Raw genomic sequence first — 17,511 nt, 5'->3', positions numbered from 1 at the left:
TGGTTTTCTCATGGGCAGTCAAGTCTAACCTCACTGAAACAGGCAAACAGGCAGCAGCCTCTCAATAGACCAGAAACAATAGTCACATTCTGATGGTACATCTCCATCTCTCTGACAACCATAGCACTATATGCTTTGAGAACTGCTCTGTTAGAGGAGCTGGTTCACAGTCAACTTCCCACTGGACATGTCCTTCATGTGTAAGGTCAATTTACTCTCCTAGTTTTACTGAAAACAAAAGGCTTTGCAGCTTTGACATCATTGTGATTTTGGTAAGGAAATAAAAATCTACTAAATATTCGCTATCTAGTTAGCCTATATGGTGTTCTTGGCTAAAAGGCTATTGTGCAGTGCCACAGTCACACCAGTAGTCCCAAGAAGAGGATTTCCAAAATTGCACATCCACTATTATGGCTGAGCTTCCTCCTCCTCTTTCTCCTCTGCTCCAAACCAATCTATAAGCATTCATCCCCGGAGGCCTGCCGTTATGACAGTTCTTTCATCAGCCATTACTTCTGGTGTTAATGGCGTCCTCATGCTGACTTTAAAGACTGATTATCATATTGTGTAGGTTGATTGACAGTTGACCTTCACACCAGTTTATGAAGAGCTGGCTAGATAGAGTGGGTCACCTCGATTGCCTCAGTGACAGGGTATTAATACTAATCTGATAGAATTACCAGGAACCAATTAATCTACAGACCTTAGACAAGACAGTTGTTAAAGAGATAGTGCTGTTTCTCAGCGTGGCCAAGACAGGCCATGCACATAGGTGCGTGAATTTCACAGCATGAGTGGTTCATTTCTATCAAGTCTATGTGTGTGTCTGTGTGATGAGTCAAAAGGTGAGGCATCATGGCTTTGCAAATGCTTAAGTGAGGTAACATTGACCCAGCGTGGTATACAGCTTACTTATTAGTGCAAGAGATGGATTCAGGGCAGAGAAATGGTCTGAGTGAACTGCCAGGTAGTCTAAACATACTGTATGTTGAGGAGACATCTACTGATTTTCTGATGGAGAATATTTTTGAGTGAAGTCCTTAAATCTCTACCTGCATTAGTCATGTGTTTTAATGTAGTGGTTTTCATTAAAATTTCATTGATTGGCCTGAGGATAGGGCATTAAGACAGACTCAGTTGTGGTTCCATCTTAATTTTAAATTCTAGTGAAGACTGAAGTATCAGAATGTCAGGCTGAATTTTTGGGTACAGTGCTTCTATACAACTATAAAGATCTTTTATGTCTTTGGTTTAAATTTCTCTTATCATTTAGCATCTGTTAAATGTTGGAACAAATACATACAAAATATATATAGAATATTGTCATTAAGTGCGAGGGTTTCCATAAATAGAAAAAATGTCTGCTATTGAATACTTGGATTAATGATGCTTTGGGATGCCATGAGATGACATTCATAATGTCTGGACCATATCATCCAACTGACATATTTATCGTTGTCAGTTCTGCACCCTGTCAATGCTGGAGCTTGTCACTTGAGATGCTGTGTTTCCTTTTCAAATTGACCTCTGTGGATATGATCGATAATTAAACATTTTGATAGGAGTACGAAGCAATGCGGGCTGTGTTTGTTCTAAGAGAGATAACATTTTCAGACAGTAACCAAAGCATGGCAGAACAGCCCGGCAATATTACCTCACGCTGAGCTGCATAATAAAGAGGGCCCGCATGCATATTAATGCCAGCACTCTGCATAATGTCTACATCTTATGACAGGCTTAGAAATACACAGACACCTCACTGGTATTGTTTAACATTGCCTATGCTTCACCGCTGTTATTTGCATCCACATTCCCTCATACAGGGAGGGATCTCCCCTAACCCTGGTTTCACCCACGTCATCTCCTCTGGCCCTTGCTGCCAGCCTCTTTCCCACACTCCACTAGTCTTGCACACTAACACCCCTCTTTAGAAACACATGGTGAAGGTGTGTGATGCCAAACGAGATCCTCGTTAACTCCCTCCCACTCGGTTGGTACAGTAGAAGCTTTTGGAAGAACTACAGCGACATCTGCATGTGCCATGGTTACAAAGCGCCAGGCTCATACCCACCCACTTCACTGGGCTTTCCCTGCCAGCCTGCTCCCTGTCTGTACTGCCCCTCCTCCTCGCCCCTGCGGCACTCATTTCTCAAATTACTAAACATGGCTAATTGTGTGAGGCGTGAAGCTCACTTCATTTGAATATTCTGGCTTGGGGGGGCGATTTGCCTTGCATAGGGGAAGAATTAAGCAAGGATGTCTGGAAAAGGGAGAATCCGCAATTAGATACACAAGTCTCTGCGGTATCAAATTTTACCTTGGAATTGTTTTTCATGCTGTTAATGTCGCACCTTTCTGCATGGGGTATTGTTTTGTATGAGAACTGATTTCATTTAATTAAGGACTGAATTTTAAATTAATTTCTATTATTCTTTATTTTTACTTTATTTACTTTATTTTATTTTTTTTTTTGGTTGAAAGTCACAGTAAACTAAATCTGATTCTTTTAGAAGGTTTCTTAAGAAAAAATTTAAGAGGGTTTCTATAGTGTCCCTTAAAACTACAATTTATTCATCTTGGAATTAGAGAGATGGCAGAATTATCCATTGGAATTCTCAAAGTGCTCTATAGTTGTTCACAGTGTGTTTCCCTTCAGTAACTACGTCCTTCTACATGTGCAAAATGTTAATTCTCACAGTATTTCTTCCACGTGTGTGTTTTGGGGGGTTGGAGGGTGTAATTTATCACTAATTAGTCAAAATATAATGGGCCTAAGTGAATCGCGTTTGAGTTTAGGGTAAGGGTTATATTTTGGGGTATGTTCATGTGAGGAATAACTTGAAGCAGTATTTGTTGTCTTGTGTAGAATGATTATGGGAAATGCCTCAGTTATTTCAAACTAGTAAGGAGGTTTTTAGCTCTCAGTCTCCCAGTCACTTAGCTTGTATCCAGCCTGGCTCACACCTGCTGCCAACAGTCACCTGCAGTGCTCTGCCCTCATTCATAAAGCATGTTAAATCCTTACATGAGCTCCGACAAAATTAACGGCGAATCGTTCATTCAAACAAGTTTTTTGTTTAAATGATTTAGCTGGCCACATGCAAATATTTCATCAAGTCTGAAATCGCCATAATAATCTAATTTCTGTTCAATTCACAAATCCACAAACATCATTAGTTCTACGTGAACAGACATTCTCTGTATGTGAGATGGCTCCTTGCACAGATTGTAAGGTGCTCAATTAATCCGTGTCGGAAAGGTTCAGCGCACTGACTTTTTTTAATTAATGTTGAATTAAACGAATTGGCAGGTTGCCAGAAACCAGGCACGCAGCTTTGAAGATTGTCATCGCGTAATGAGTCGCTTTTTTTCTCTTTATATTTTATGCTTTTCTATTTCCACTCCCTCGCTCTCCGCTGCCATTTGCCTGTATGCCTTAGCGATTTAATGATATGCAAATGAAATATGCATAAAACCATTCTGCTGTAGGATGATTAAGCACAGAGGACATTAGCCAGTGCCCGCCACAGTGTCTGTTGTCTCCTCTGCATTCCGCTTCGGCCAGGCGCCATCAACACCGTTCTAATAAAAGATCAATGCTGCTAATGCACTAATCATTTGAATCACACAAATAATATCCAATTTGAGGAGAAATTAGATTCCAGGAGGGTTTCTTCTTGCTCCAGTTTTGTAAGATCCAGAACCAGGAAAGGCAGATGTCTTCATATGTGAGAGTTGGTGCTCTAGAGAGCAGGCAGAAAGAAAAGAGACTAGGTTTTCCAGGAGGGAGCACTTAACATCACTGGCAATGCAGGAGCTTTTCTCTGCTTGTTTGTGAGAACTGTGGCATTATTTGACTACTGGCATATAACGAAGGAAGAAAAATATCCCCGTTCTTGCTTTCCTTCTCTCTCTCGCTCTCTCTCTCACACACACACACACACACACACACACACACACACACACACTCCACCCCCCATTCCATTCTGCTCTCTCGTGCAAGCCCTCTTTTTTTGTAATCCATTTGTGTAATGAAGACGCTGCACAATTAACATCCCCCATGGAATTAAATAAAAGGGTGATTATCCAAAGTTCATTAGCTCCGAAAGATTAGAATATCCATGTGTTTCCCCCGTGAAGAATATGGAAAAATACGGCACCAATTAGAAATTAAATTGTTAATCGTATTTGTTGGCGATCATGATTATCGCGTTTGAGATGCCCAAAAAGATGCCAACTTTCAAGCAGTCCTTCCTCAGTGGTGGTACAACCAGATTCAGACATCTTGGTAGTGCATGCCAAGATAGGGTAGCAAGCACAAAGATGTGATAATCCCTCCCTTTGGATGACTTCCTTAATTATTCATATTTCACAATCATGCCTCTTGTCCAAAGGAATCCATGGGGAAAAAAATTAAACAATAATTGTTCGATGCCAGTGGATAGATATCCTTGCGTTGCTAATTACGGTTTTAATTCCGACTGTGCATGTTAACAATTAAAACGAACTTAATGAAAGCCTCCGTTGTGTGTCTTTGCAGCGATGCCCATCCTTGGCTCTGTGCCCGATGCCAGCAGACCTCGCGGGAACCACAGAAACGTTCCTCCGGACCCAGGGAGTAGTCCGAACCGCAACTCAAACCAGTTGGTAAGTCAGCGTTGCATCTGTTTATGATAGTTTAGCGCAGGGGGAAAATCCTGAAAGGGTGGAGTTTGTTCATTTCTTTTGGATGGTTGGCAAGAAGGGGGCAAAAAAGTCGTGGAGATGTGGGGTGTGGGTGTGGAGGATGTAATGAGTTCCCACGGCCTCACTACCCCCAGTTTGGTTGCAGGCAGGCCAGCACCTCCCCCTCAGTGTTTCTTGAACTCAGGTTGCCTCCTTGTCCCTGTGCCTTCTGTACCCATTCGTCTGAGTTCCTGATGTGCCATCCCTCTCGCCTGGCTCTCATGCTGCCGGATACTATATTGAGCCTATAGGAATCCCAGTCCATGATGATTGCTGTGAATATAGATGAATCACACAAATACCTGCATTCCTCTCTCCTATAGCATGGCATGCTGCACAAGTACAAATTCATGATCCTTTTATGACTTTTTAATTTTTCTGCTCCTAGAAGTTGTTCCTGTCACAGAAGAAAAAATGATCTGGAAGATAACGGGATGTGTGATTCATTTTGATCAGCACAAGTTCAAATAGAGGAGAAAAAAAAGTTAATTAATTCTTGTTCGTCTGCTGATTATAATTTGTTTTGGCAGCTCATTAGTATGCATCCTCATGTTTGCATTTTTTGTCTCTCTTTTGTGTCTGTGACATTGTAAACAGCTGTTATTGAGCTTCAGGCACAGTCCCCCAGGTCCATTCTTCCTCCCTCCTCCTCTTGTAGGCAGGCAAGCAAGATTGGCAGCGTCTGTTGCAGCAGTGCCTGTGGTAGACATTCAATGTGGCTGCCAGCCAGTGCAATAAGAAATGCCAATTTACACTGGGGGAAAATGTGGGGTAAAGGGGGAAGGGAGTTGGCACAAAAAGAGGCACTCGCTTCACACCCTCTACTAATAGTTGAACAGTTTGCCGCTTTTGTCTTGCTTCATCTTGTTTTTTTGTTGTTGTTTTATCCCCATTATGGATTCTTTTGTTGATAACTCAAGTCGTTCCCTTGATTGAATGTGTCACCCTAATTAACAAAGCAAATTTTGTTCTAATTAGTCATATCAGGTGCTGTAATGCCTCTGTTTGTTCTTTTCTCTTTTGTTTTTGGCAACCGACACGTGAAGAGTATCCGATTATGTCGATTTGGCTTAATTGTGGTATATCTCCCTCGTCCTTCGCCAGTTTTCGTGCCAGATGCCATCACATTCCCGCTGGCACACCACTTGAGACCCGCAAGTGCCAAATCATTGCTCCTTGGGCATCCTCCAAACCAGTGACTTTTACCCAAGTCCATAAATGCCAACTGTGAGACTGAAATGGCATTTGTCATCGCCCGTATCTTCCAAGGGTACGTCCTTTACTGCTAACGAATTGGCATGGCGTCTCCTGCCCAGATGGCTGGCTGGCTGCCTGGCACAGAGAGCTGTGCCTCAGATGGTTAGAGAGAGAGCAAGCAGGAGCGAGTGGGAGGAGTTTCCTTTTGTGTCACCGCCACACCCCCCAGTTATTACTAAAACAACAAAACAGCCCCAAGTTTCAGTTGTTTTAGAATTTCTATCTCATTAATCCCATGTGACATCACCTCCATTTCCCTCTCTTGTGCATGTGGCTCCCATCACTGTAGGTTCACTTCCTGTCTTGCATCTTCTGTGGTATACAGTTTTACTGTATTTTAAAGTGCTGGATATCCACCCTTGTACCTCCATCATGGCGCCATGCAACAACACCTAATCCATCTGAATGACTGCTTCCGAAATTCATTCAGGTGTAGTTCACATCTTGATGTCTCCATCAGCAGGTGTTTACTTGTCCATCATGGCGGTACTGAAAAGATGAATGTGTGCTCTAAAGAGCTCCAACTTATACTATTTATAAGACAGCCCACCCATCCACAAAAAAAGAGAAAACAAAACCTAATGCGTGTGATGCTACCAAAATGACGGCAGGACCCTTCTGTCTCCCAAGCTACATCTAACCACCTACCCTAGAGAGCGAACAGAAGTCCGCCTTGGTGCTACCACTGAATGGATGGCACTGTGCCAACTTCTCTCTGCCATCAACCGCATTTGCTCCTTGTTTCCCTTATTTGCCCATCCCCTTTCTCTCTCAGTCCCTCTCTTACCCACCCTCCTCCTCTTCCTAGCTTTCCTTCCACATGCCCAGTACACCCACCTTCCATCGCGCTCTTTTGTTCTATGGGCTTGACATTAATTAACATACGGGTTAATTGATTCTAAAAGCTGATGATTTCCTCCAACTCGTACACTGGCTGGCGTTTGCACCCTGCCGTGATACCTCGTGCCTGGCATTAGCTGTACCTCTGCATTGCTGTACCTCTGCACTGGTCCTGGATGGAGAAAGAGAGACCCTAGACCCACAATCAGTAGCCACAGTGTAGTGCTACAGAACCAGAGTGAGCTGTGTCTGTATGCACCACAGTTCATACTAGATCTCGGCTGCTTATTCCACTGTAGCTGATTAAAGTTGACATTTTACTGGCTGATCCTGCCGCACAATGTTGTCCTGGCATTTTTTTAAATAATCAAAGTCCTCCTTCTACCACCTCCTTCTTTTTTGTCTGTACTTCTCCCATTTTACTCTTCTTACCTCTCTCCCAGCTCTCCACACTCCTCCTTTCTCTCTCAGTATCTATTAGTAATTGTCTTTAATTGTTTCACAATCAATTATCCTGTTCTTCTAAGCTGCATTCGTGACCATCCGTGCCGTTACTTTTTGTGGAACATGGATAAGAAGCATAATGAACATGTTGTAAACAATTGAGTGTATTCTGTCATTTTGACAAAGCTCTATGTATATATGTGTGGTAATTATCTTTCTTTTTGTCATTAGCGGTTTCATCACTACCGCATAATTATTTCAGCCACATCTGCTTTTCTCTTTCGTAGCTTTTTATTCTGGTCGTTTGGTACGGAGCTGATTAGGTTAAAAACGGGAGACAAAAATAGTTTAATTATTTAATAAAACCCCCTCTCTCTGAAGTGGGTATGCCCGCTGCTGTTAATTACAGTAGCAATGCTGCTTGCTTTAATAGTCGAGGTAGAATAGACTAATTAAGAGAGAAATTTATGAACGCTCGCAAATACCGTGTGATGTTCTTAATGAGATTGCTATAGAAATTCTTACATATTCTCTCTCTCTGTCTTATGTCTATTTATGTACAATACACCTTTTCTGTTCGACAGTTGTTTGGCTGTTTAATTGGAGATGATCTGATCACAGAATTTCTTTTCCTGTTCTTCGAAGTCTTTCCCAGTCTGGTGTTTGAGAGAAAGTAGTGGCAAAGTGCTTCATAACATGCTATTCTTTCCTGTTTCACACCCTTTTGGGTTTTTTTTGTTTTGTTTTTTTTCCATTATTAAATAAAAAGCAGCAACTGGGCAATAGAGGCAACAAGAGGAATCCATTATGCAAATTGACCAGTATTTGCATAATGTCTTATGCCAGGAATATGCAAATGAATCGTATAATTTATGAGCGCCTGCGTCTGTCTCATAGTGTTCCCATAACGTACAATGAGGAGTTTTTTTCCCCTTCCTTCTCTCTCCTCCTATCCAAGCTGGCACGACATGCACCACACTCACAACCAGACCCATACAAAACAAGCACACCCACAAAAGGGGTTGCTGGCTGGGTACTATGACTGGGTGGGAAAAACTTGTCTGGCAGACTGATGGGGGATAAGGAGGCAGGCAAGGGGAGGGGACGGGTGGTATGGGAGAAATGTGTAGGGGGGCACATAAATCCCTCTACAAAGGCTCAGTAGCAGATGCTAATTCTCTAAAACAACTGCGAAACTAAATAAAATGAGAGACAAAAAACAAAGGCGGAAGATTTCAACTGGGTGGAGCGACAGCGATTTCTGACTTTTCTTTTTGTCTTGTTGCAAGAGCGTTGGTTCTGCACTCTTTCTCTTTTCTTTGATGCCCGCTTTTGAGAATTTATTTTTTCTTGTCATTGGGGCTGGCAGCTTTTTCCTCTTGTGGAGGATTTCCTCATGAGTCAGTTGGATGAAGGCAGCTGAGTACTGGATGGGATGGAGAGGAGAGAGAAATACAGAAGGAGAGAGAGGCAGTATCTCAAGGCATGCGTGTGTGGGCTCCAGTCAGTCCCCACCAGTACCCTGGAATGCCACCACTCAATCCAGCCAAGCCCAGCACAGAGCATCCAGGCTGTATCCAGGGAGACTAGGACCAGACTCATCCTTATGTGTGATATAAATTGCCGCCAGTTGTTTGGGCATCTCATTCCCCAGCAGGATTCTGTTTGCTGCAATTATTCTATTACGACTCGTTTGTGATGATTGGCCTGCTTTGCATAGTTGATGTGAGGCTAATGGCTAAAGAGACAATTCCACATTGTTCCGGAGAAAAAAAGCCACAGGGGACTGCGTTGGAAAAAAGGCTTCCAGCACAGCACTCCAATTTATTTTGGACATGAGTGTTGGAGAAAAAAAACTTTTCTTGAATTCCTTCTAAGGGCCTGTCCTCACAGAAATTCCATGTCATCATATTTTTGCATCAACTGCCTCTGTTCTAGAAGTCGGAATGTGCTCTTTCTGCATTTCCTCACTCTTGGACACTGCTGTGCGTGATTGTAGAAAGGTGTTTGTGCCAGGACCGCCCCATTGCACACAGAGTGAGTGTGCCCGCCTCCCCATGTGCCTGAAGGGGCATCTGTTCCCTCCTTGTTGGACAGTGATTGTACAGCAGCAGACGTGTGTACTTTAGTGTGTTAGAACAGGGGCACGTTTGCATATGAGAAACAGAAAGAGACAAGGGAGATTGGATTATGTAAGTCAGCATGATGTGTCTTTCCTTCTTTGTTCAGCATATGCACACAGACCCACACACGCTTCAATAGGTGGACCGTGTCATCTTCTCTGTTGCTGTATCAGACATTGGATTGGAAAAAGGAAAGAGGACCATCTCATGGAAATACTGACCCTTCTGTGTTCTGTAATTTCACCTTTTGGCTTCGGTTGTTTCTCTCGCGTGCTTTAATGCGGTTGATGTTGCTAATTCCAACTCAGACCTTTCTTAATTAGAATGTCAAGATCATTATCCAGTGCTATTTAAATTGTTTCTACGTTTGCGTTTTTTATTCACATGTTTTTCCTTATGTACACTGAAGCAGTGAAATTGCCAAGATTAGTTCTGTATGCATGCCAGCAATTATTTTCTGGAATTAGCATTCAACTGGCAGCTTATTATACTGCACAGACCTTTTATTATTTCTGATGAATGATTCATTTAAATGTGGAATATTTGGACTTGAATGCAGCATCTGAATATGCAGCGGACATTTTGCATTCAGGCTGTGATTATTGCACAAATTGGTTCTTCCGATATACATTTTTGTATGTGAACTAAGGTTACATATTACACTTCATTTCCTATGGTAGAAAATAGCTGAATCATCACTAAAGTTCACTTCAGCCCATGTTTGGATGAACCAATGATTTCTTACAGCCTAAGTGCTTTTATATTTTACAGTCCTCTTGATAACATTAGTAGTAGTAATAATGATAATAAGTGACATATTAAAAGAAAAGAAAACAGGAACAAATACAGAAAAAGATACAAAATGACAAACAAAAGAATAAACCAATGTTGAATGAACATTGTAGGGTTTAGGATGATCCTGGCTAACATATGGGCCCTGGGTAAGGGCAAACATGGAGTAATGATAGTGTCACTTTAAAGAACAAGTAGGAGATTACATAACGTCGCCAAACCTGTTCACAAATCATCAAATAAAATAAGGAACACTAAATACAGAGGGAGAAATCAATACATTAGCTAAAAAATTAAAGACCATCATTAACTTGTCAAAATACACCTGCTGTAAATGTCATGGTAACTTTTTCTAAAATTAAACATGATACTTTCATGTTTAATTTTGACAACCTTTTTAAGTGATAGAAGGAAAACCTCCTTTAGGTTCAGCAGAGGTAAAATTTAATTTCATTCTTTGAAATTTAAACTCTGTATTAACTTTAGTTTGAAGTTTCTCTAGATCACAGCCACACAAAAAAATATTATAAAAAGAAATTCAGCACTTACAGAAACACACTGATAGGTCATTGGCCTTTCAAAATTAAATTGTATATGTTTTGTATGTGTGTCGCTCGCAGTAAGTGCACAGTACCAGTCAAAAATTTGGACACACTTTCTCATTCAAAAGAATGGGAAGGTGTGTCCAAACGTTTGACTGGTACTGTATGTGTATACATGTTTTGTTCTTGTTCAATGATTTCATGTACGCTTTATCAAAGTACTCATTACAAAGATTTGGCAATAAAAATTGCCTAAAACAGCGAGTTTCCAAAGAAATGCCCCCAAGAAATTCAAGTTTCTTTGGAGGTCTGTATTAACATTTTATTTCCCTACCTGGAAAAAAATTATTCAGTGCGTCCAGGGTTTTCCCTGGATTTTTTGGAGACAAAAGAATAAAGGTTATGACAAATGATGGTGTTGATTTTGTAGGCCTGGGACGATATGCTTATCTCCCAATTCAATACTATCACAATGCTTAAGTGCAGATTAGACATTACAGACAGACATTACCATTCAAAGCAACACTCTGCTGCCATGTCAAACAGGAAAACAGGAAACAATCAAACAATACTCTCAGTGCTGGCCTCTGTGACTTCTGTGTACAACACATAGGGAGATATTGAAGTGGCTAATGTTGGCTAATGCAGTGGTACATGTGCAAGTATCAGTGGAACTGTTGACACATTGTCTTCACTGTGCAGTACAAACTGCCAAAGTGATGCCACCTGCATTGAGTTGAGGTACCTTGGATATGTAATTAACTGGAACAAGATGTGGTGGTTATACTGTACAGTTGAATGGCATCCATAGAAACAAGCATCAGTTAGACATTTTGGTGCTTATGACCCACCTGTACTATAGTGATATAATCGACACACGGTTTTCTAATATTCCTATCCTAGCCAACCTGCATAAACATTTTTGGTCTACTGAACTGAGCCAAAGAGCAAAATACTGGCTGTACTATACAACTTTCTGGAAGATCAGTATGGCCACTGTCCTGTTCTGTCATCTGATTCAGTAACGTTCATCTCTGAAATCTTTTTTGTTCATCTTCAAAATGTCTGGGCTTATAATGGGTACTACAATAATGAAAGTGAAAGAGAAATTAAAGTTTTGGATCTTGCATTGTATGAAAGTGATGCCCTTCTAACTGATAGTGTCCTTGACTGAATAAGATCAAAAGGATTTTAGGAGGAGAATTCAAACTGAAACTCCATAAGAGCTACTAACTGACCTTTGTGTGCGTGATCTCTACAGTATGTGCATCAGTGAACCAAAGTTTGTTTGACACAGTACTGTCAGTCTCCAATGTTTGACTTCAACTCTTTTTTCTGAACTTTAAATACTCATTGTTGTGTAATTATTTCCGCATTTTTTTTGACAATATGGTGATAAAACTCATGTGGCTCCAGTCACTAGTAGTCAAGTAACAGTAGTAAGTTCTTTGGCTTACAGAATCCTTTTATTTGAGAAATTGTTGCTAAATGTTGGTCTCTATTGTATAAGTTTCTTTAGACTTTAATAATCTTCTCTGCCATTGACCAGATAAATTTAATAGTTAAAACATGTAGTTGCCATGTTTATCATGCATGGCTTCAAGTGGGGTCTACAAATAGGAGCACACAAATCTGTCTATAAATTTGGACCGTTTAATACATTAAATCTTAAAAATCATGATTAGCATGGCAGTATTTAATGCAAATTTAACTCACTGATGTGTTGTTTTTGTTCATCAGACGTCATAATAAACCTGAATCATTGTGAGCCAAGTAAATTTTAGAGCACAGTAGCAGGGTCCATAGTAATAGGAAAGGTATAAACGAGTAGTAAGGCTTGATTGCTAGCCTCACTGAAAGCTCCCGTCACATTCATTGCACCCTTTGACCCCTCAACACACATTAGTTACTGAGGATTTATTTCAGCACAAGATGTTCCCATAAAAGTGGCAATCTTGTCTTAATAGCATGAAGGTTTTAGCATGCTGGATAACAGCATCTGAAATCACAGAGACGCAAATAGGTCTATCCATAAATACAATCCATCCATAATAATGGATACCTCTGTAAAAGGAGCAGTGTTAGAAAAAAAAACTTTGCTCTCTCAGTGTAATGATATAATTGCACTTCTTCCAGTTTCAATAAACTCTATTTTTGTTGTGAGAGGATTTGAGTATGTGATGGGAATTGAAAAGTAGTGTAATATCATTGTGTTATGTCAGTTGAATTTTGTTTGGACAAAGTCTGAGTATGTAGTCTCTGTTTTGGTGCTGCTGGATCTTAGCGCAGCTTTTGATACTGTTTATCACAGCATCCTGATTGAAAGGCTTAGGCAGTGGGTGGGTGTCTCTGAGAGCACCCTCGACTGGTTCTCCTCCTATCTCTCACATAGGAGTTTTTTTGTGTTGCTTGGTCCCTATATGTCTGAAACTGCTGCTCTTTCCTGTAGTGTGCCTCAGGGTTCTGTCTTGGGTCCTATACTATTTGCTCTGTATATGCTTCCCTTGAGTCATATTATTAGCAAATTTAAGGACATCTCTTATCACTGTTACACTGATGATATTCAGCTATATGTTTCTTATAAGCCTGATGAGACTGACAAACTATCTGTTTTGCATAATTGTCTGACTGCCGTAAAGGACTGGATGGTTAACAGCTTTTTACAACTAAAGGCAGATAAGACTGAGGTCCTTATCATTGCTTCAGATAGTAGAGCTTCCAAGCTTGCTCAGTGTATTGGGTCCCTTTCTATATTTGATCAGGCTATGCACTTTAATCAACAGCAGGTCACTTAGGTCTTCTGACCAGTACTTACTAGTTGTCCCTCTTGCTTGACTAAAAACAAAAGGCGATGGTGCCTTTGAAGTAGTGGCTCCAACACTGTGGAACCCTTTTCCTGTAGACATACGATCTGCGGTGTCTGTTGATGCCTTTAAAAAGTAGCTGAAGACTCATTTATTCGAACTGGCCTTTGTCTCACCTCATACTGTCTAGTGTTTGTATTTTTTTGTATTATATTTTATATTATACTATTTTTATAGTATTATTTCTTAAACAATTCTAATCTTGTGAAACACTTTGTGACCTTAATCTGTGAAGGGTGCTATATTAAATAAACTTGACTTAGTTACTTACTTAATAGTCTTCTATTAGTTGTTGACTTAATAGTTGTGTTTATGAATGTTTCGCTGTGTGTTTGCTGAATCTGGCTTTTCCCAGCTTTAATAAAGCCCTCACTCCTCACAGATGATGGATTTGCTTATTTAAGGCACTCATTATGTTTCTTATCATTGATTTTTGAATAGGCAGTCCTACAGTCATAACTCTGGTTATTTGACAGTAGTGTTGATGTGATGTGGTCTAATTTCATTTCATTTTCAGATGACAGATTCTTTGTGAAGAAAAGTCTTATTTAGGCTAAAAGATTTTGACTTGGAAAGTTGTCTTTATGTTGATTAAAGAATTTTGTTGGCAATTTTCTATATTTTTATAGATGTATTTTCCAAAAACTATTTAAGTTCTTTGACAAATCTATAATGTCAAGAGGTTGTGACAAGTAGCACAACAAGCTAGCGAAGCTCTTTAAATGGAACTGTGTTCCCATGTAACCATTCTCTTCAGGAATGAAGGAACATGTCACCCAGTGCAGTGTTGTGGCTCAATGACGAGTATTTAATAGTTTTTGGACAACAACGGAGGTCTACAGCACAGAGGAATACGATGTATCAGGCTTTGGATACACACACAATACTTGTATGTAGGATTACTTAATTGTTAGTTTAGCTCTGCATATGAGATTTGATGACAATAAGAAAAATATAGAAAATTGCCAGCCAAATCCCTTAAGTAAGATGTGAAAGGGTTTTAAAACTTAACAAAGTAAAACAAGGGACTGTGTATATATTAAGGCTAACATGCTATTAAAATGTGGGAATACCTTGTAATAAATTAATAGTGTAATTTAATTTTCTTGGAACATAAGGTTGATATAGCATTGTTGCAGGCACTAGGGCATCCCACAATAATAATTTTGACTGTGTATTATTTAGAAAATACAGTAGTTATAAAAGTTTCAGATTTTTTGTAATTTTGAAGCAATGAAAATACATTTAGCACTACATCTGTGGTACATAGATAGCTCAGAAATCTTTATTCCTACCTGATTTTATTATTTATTTTTTATTGTGTCTACAGTGCTTTCACAATCCTATTTAAGACACCATTGCTGGGAAGGAGGACATCATTATTCTGCCCTAGATTATAGACTCAACACTTACAAAGGCCATAGTGTGTTTGTTTGCTTGCTTGCCTGCTGAACAGTGCCCTGAGTACACTGCATAGTCTCAGGAGTAGGCTGCAGGGTCACCTTTTTTCTTTTTACTTTCTACACCTGTGACCTCAGATTCACATGGGTCATACTACTTCCAGAGTTCATCTGTGGTAGCGTTAAGGAGGTGCACAAAACTTCTTGAACTACCCAACAGCACTCTCCCAGGAGATCGAGAGTGCTGTTGAATGGTTCAAGAAGAAGCTGCAGGACCTACATGGACTGGTCTGACAACACAGAGATGCTTCAGAAAGAGAAAGTACACAAAAATAACTTAAATCTGTCTTTGTCTGAAACACGTGACATATTCTGTCAGCTCTGGCCAGTGGACTGTTCTTGTCAAAAGTGGAGTGTTGGTAGAGACACCAAGACATGGATTGCAGGCCATACCAACATTTGGCAGCAGTTGTTAAAACAATGTGTATGCTTAAAATCATATATATGCCATTTTCCACACACAAACTGGTATTAATAAAAACAGAATGTGCTGTGAAAATAAGAGCACCTTACGCATGCGTCAGACCAGCCGGACACGTTTTTGTAGTCAGCTGCAAGTTATAAAAGATGGAAATGGGAAAAAAGGTGTTAAGCAACTCCACTGATTTTGTGATTTTTATGCAGTCTACACAGTAATCTGTAAAACAGCAATCACACATCTTTTGTGTGATCAATTTTATCATTTTTAATTTACAAAGGACTCCTTTTGTTTCCATGTTAATATTGTTTTTATTGTATCCTTAATTGTGACACAGATATACACTACAATCTAATCATTTATATTTCTGAAATGTAATGAGTATTGAGATCACTGCTGCTGCTGATTTTTAGGTACATGTGATTAATTAAGGACATGGGCGCTATGAATAGCCACATCCATGCATAATGGTCACATGTGATGACAGCTGCTGTGGCGTCTTTGGAGAGTCTCACCCATGCAACACAATTGGTAAAATTGCGCTACTACTTTCCCATGTGTTTCATTGACAGGTTGAATGACTAGTGGAGCAGGCACCATATTGATATGCAAACAGTGATTAAGGCTGTGTCTAAATCCATTTATGCCTAATTTTGGGAGTGGAAATAAGGCTCATGCATGTGTACCTTGTTACACAATGATTTAGATTCATATAACAGAGCCATGCATACATGTGGCTTTATAAATCTGATGAAAGTAATGTGTATGCATATTTCTGGTTTTGTGCATATAGACTGTTTTAGTCATCAGTCTACACAGAGTTTTATGCATCTGGCTGCAGGACAGCAATCCACGGTCTTGGAGAAGTTGCAGAGTAGAGAATGAGGACTAAACTGTATTCCATCCCTGACTACACCTCCCATTTCTTTACTGTGAGCTGATGTAGCTGTAAAATACTCAGCTTCCAGCTCATCACCAGGTCAGAGCTCCATGTGCTCTTTCTTGACGGCAGAATACTCCTGCTGTTGCTATCTGCCAGCGAGGAGAATGCTGTGGCAGGACAAATGCACAGATACAGAATCGGACACAAATGTGTGGCTATTTACACAGTGTTTGACAGCAGAGTGTAGCCAACTACAACTTTGAATCACCGCTTCTTTGCATTTTTATTTCACTGTGTTTAGTAAGCTGTACACCAAACAGATCTTCATCTGCCCATGCATGAACCAGCAGCTCAGAAAGACTTTGCCTTGTCAACATAAAGGCCAAGCTCTGTGTATCTATCATTGTCTCATGTCCATCATTGCACAGCAGATTAATTCTTTGTCCTGGCAGCATAATTATATTTTCACACTCACAGTGGCAGTTATTCTGTGCAGGTATGTGCATGTGTCTGTGTGCGTATGTCTGTGTATTTGTGTATGTCTTCTGGCTCACTGCACTCCACTCTTACTAGTAGATGCCTCCAAAGCCCCCTGCCCTTTCACGCCTGATGAACCAGAGACAAGTGCCAGAGGGTAAACATGTCCACTGCCACATGTCTCTCTCCTGAATAGCTGCATTTAGCATGCACCACATGCCATACTCAATGGAAGCATACATGTCTGTGTACTCACAGATGCAAGCACATCTCTAATGAGTCTAATCTTGAAATACACACCAGTGCAAGGGAGCCGAGGGCTGTGTTAAGCACTTATGTTAACTATTGCATGCAATGTGCACTAACACGGTTGTAAGCAGAATCCTGCATTATTCAGACTGGGTGGATGGGGTAATTAAGAGTCTTGTAGTCACTTCATAATTCATCTGCGTTAAAGGCCCAGCAGTTTGGCTGGAATAAACAGAGCTGGCACATGATGTGATGTACGATGAGACAACATGGCACTTGTGCATAGAATAGCTGTCTTTTCATACTTAGCCTGCGGCTAGTTAGGGTTGAGGTGGAATAGTAGCAGTGGAGGGTTTAGTTGTTGATCAAATAAAAAGCCATCTTTCTTCATCTGCTCTGCCAAAGTAGCCTCCGCCCCTAATGCTAACCAGTTAATT

At 40.4% G+C, this 17,511-nt stretch overlaps 1 protein-coding gene across 9 annotated transcripts in view; it reads left to right on the top strand.

Moving 5' to 3' along the window:
• The window catches only part of LOC137182800 (uncharacterized), a 158,459-nt gene that overhangs the window by 25,766 nt on the left and 115,182 nt on the right, over positions 1-17,511 (top strand). For all 9 annotated transcript variants that reach the window (XM_067589353.1, XM_067589338.1, XM_067589347.1 and 6 more), the window contains one exon: positions 4,541-4,647. The gene's annotated coding sequence lies outside the window, so the exon portion shown is untranslated. The remainder of the gene's footprint in view (positions 1-4,540; positions 4,648-17,511) is intronic.

The sequence above is a fragment of the Thunnus thynnus genome, chromosome 1 (genome assembly GCF_963924715.1).
Source record: "Thunnus thynnus chromosome 1, fThuThy2.1, whole genome shotgun sequence".
Taxonomy (NCBI): domain Eukaryota; kingdom Metazoa; phylum Chordata; class Actinopteri; order Scombriformes; family Scombridae; genus Thunnus; species Thunnus thynnus.
This window is presented reverse-complemented; position numbering and strand designations above follow the sequence as displayed.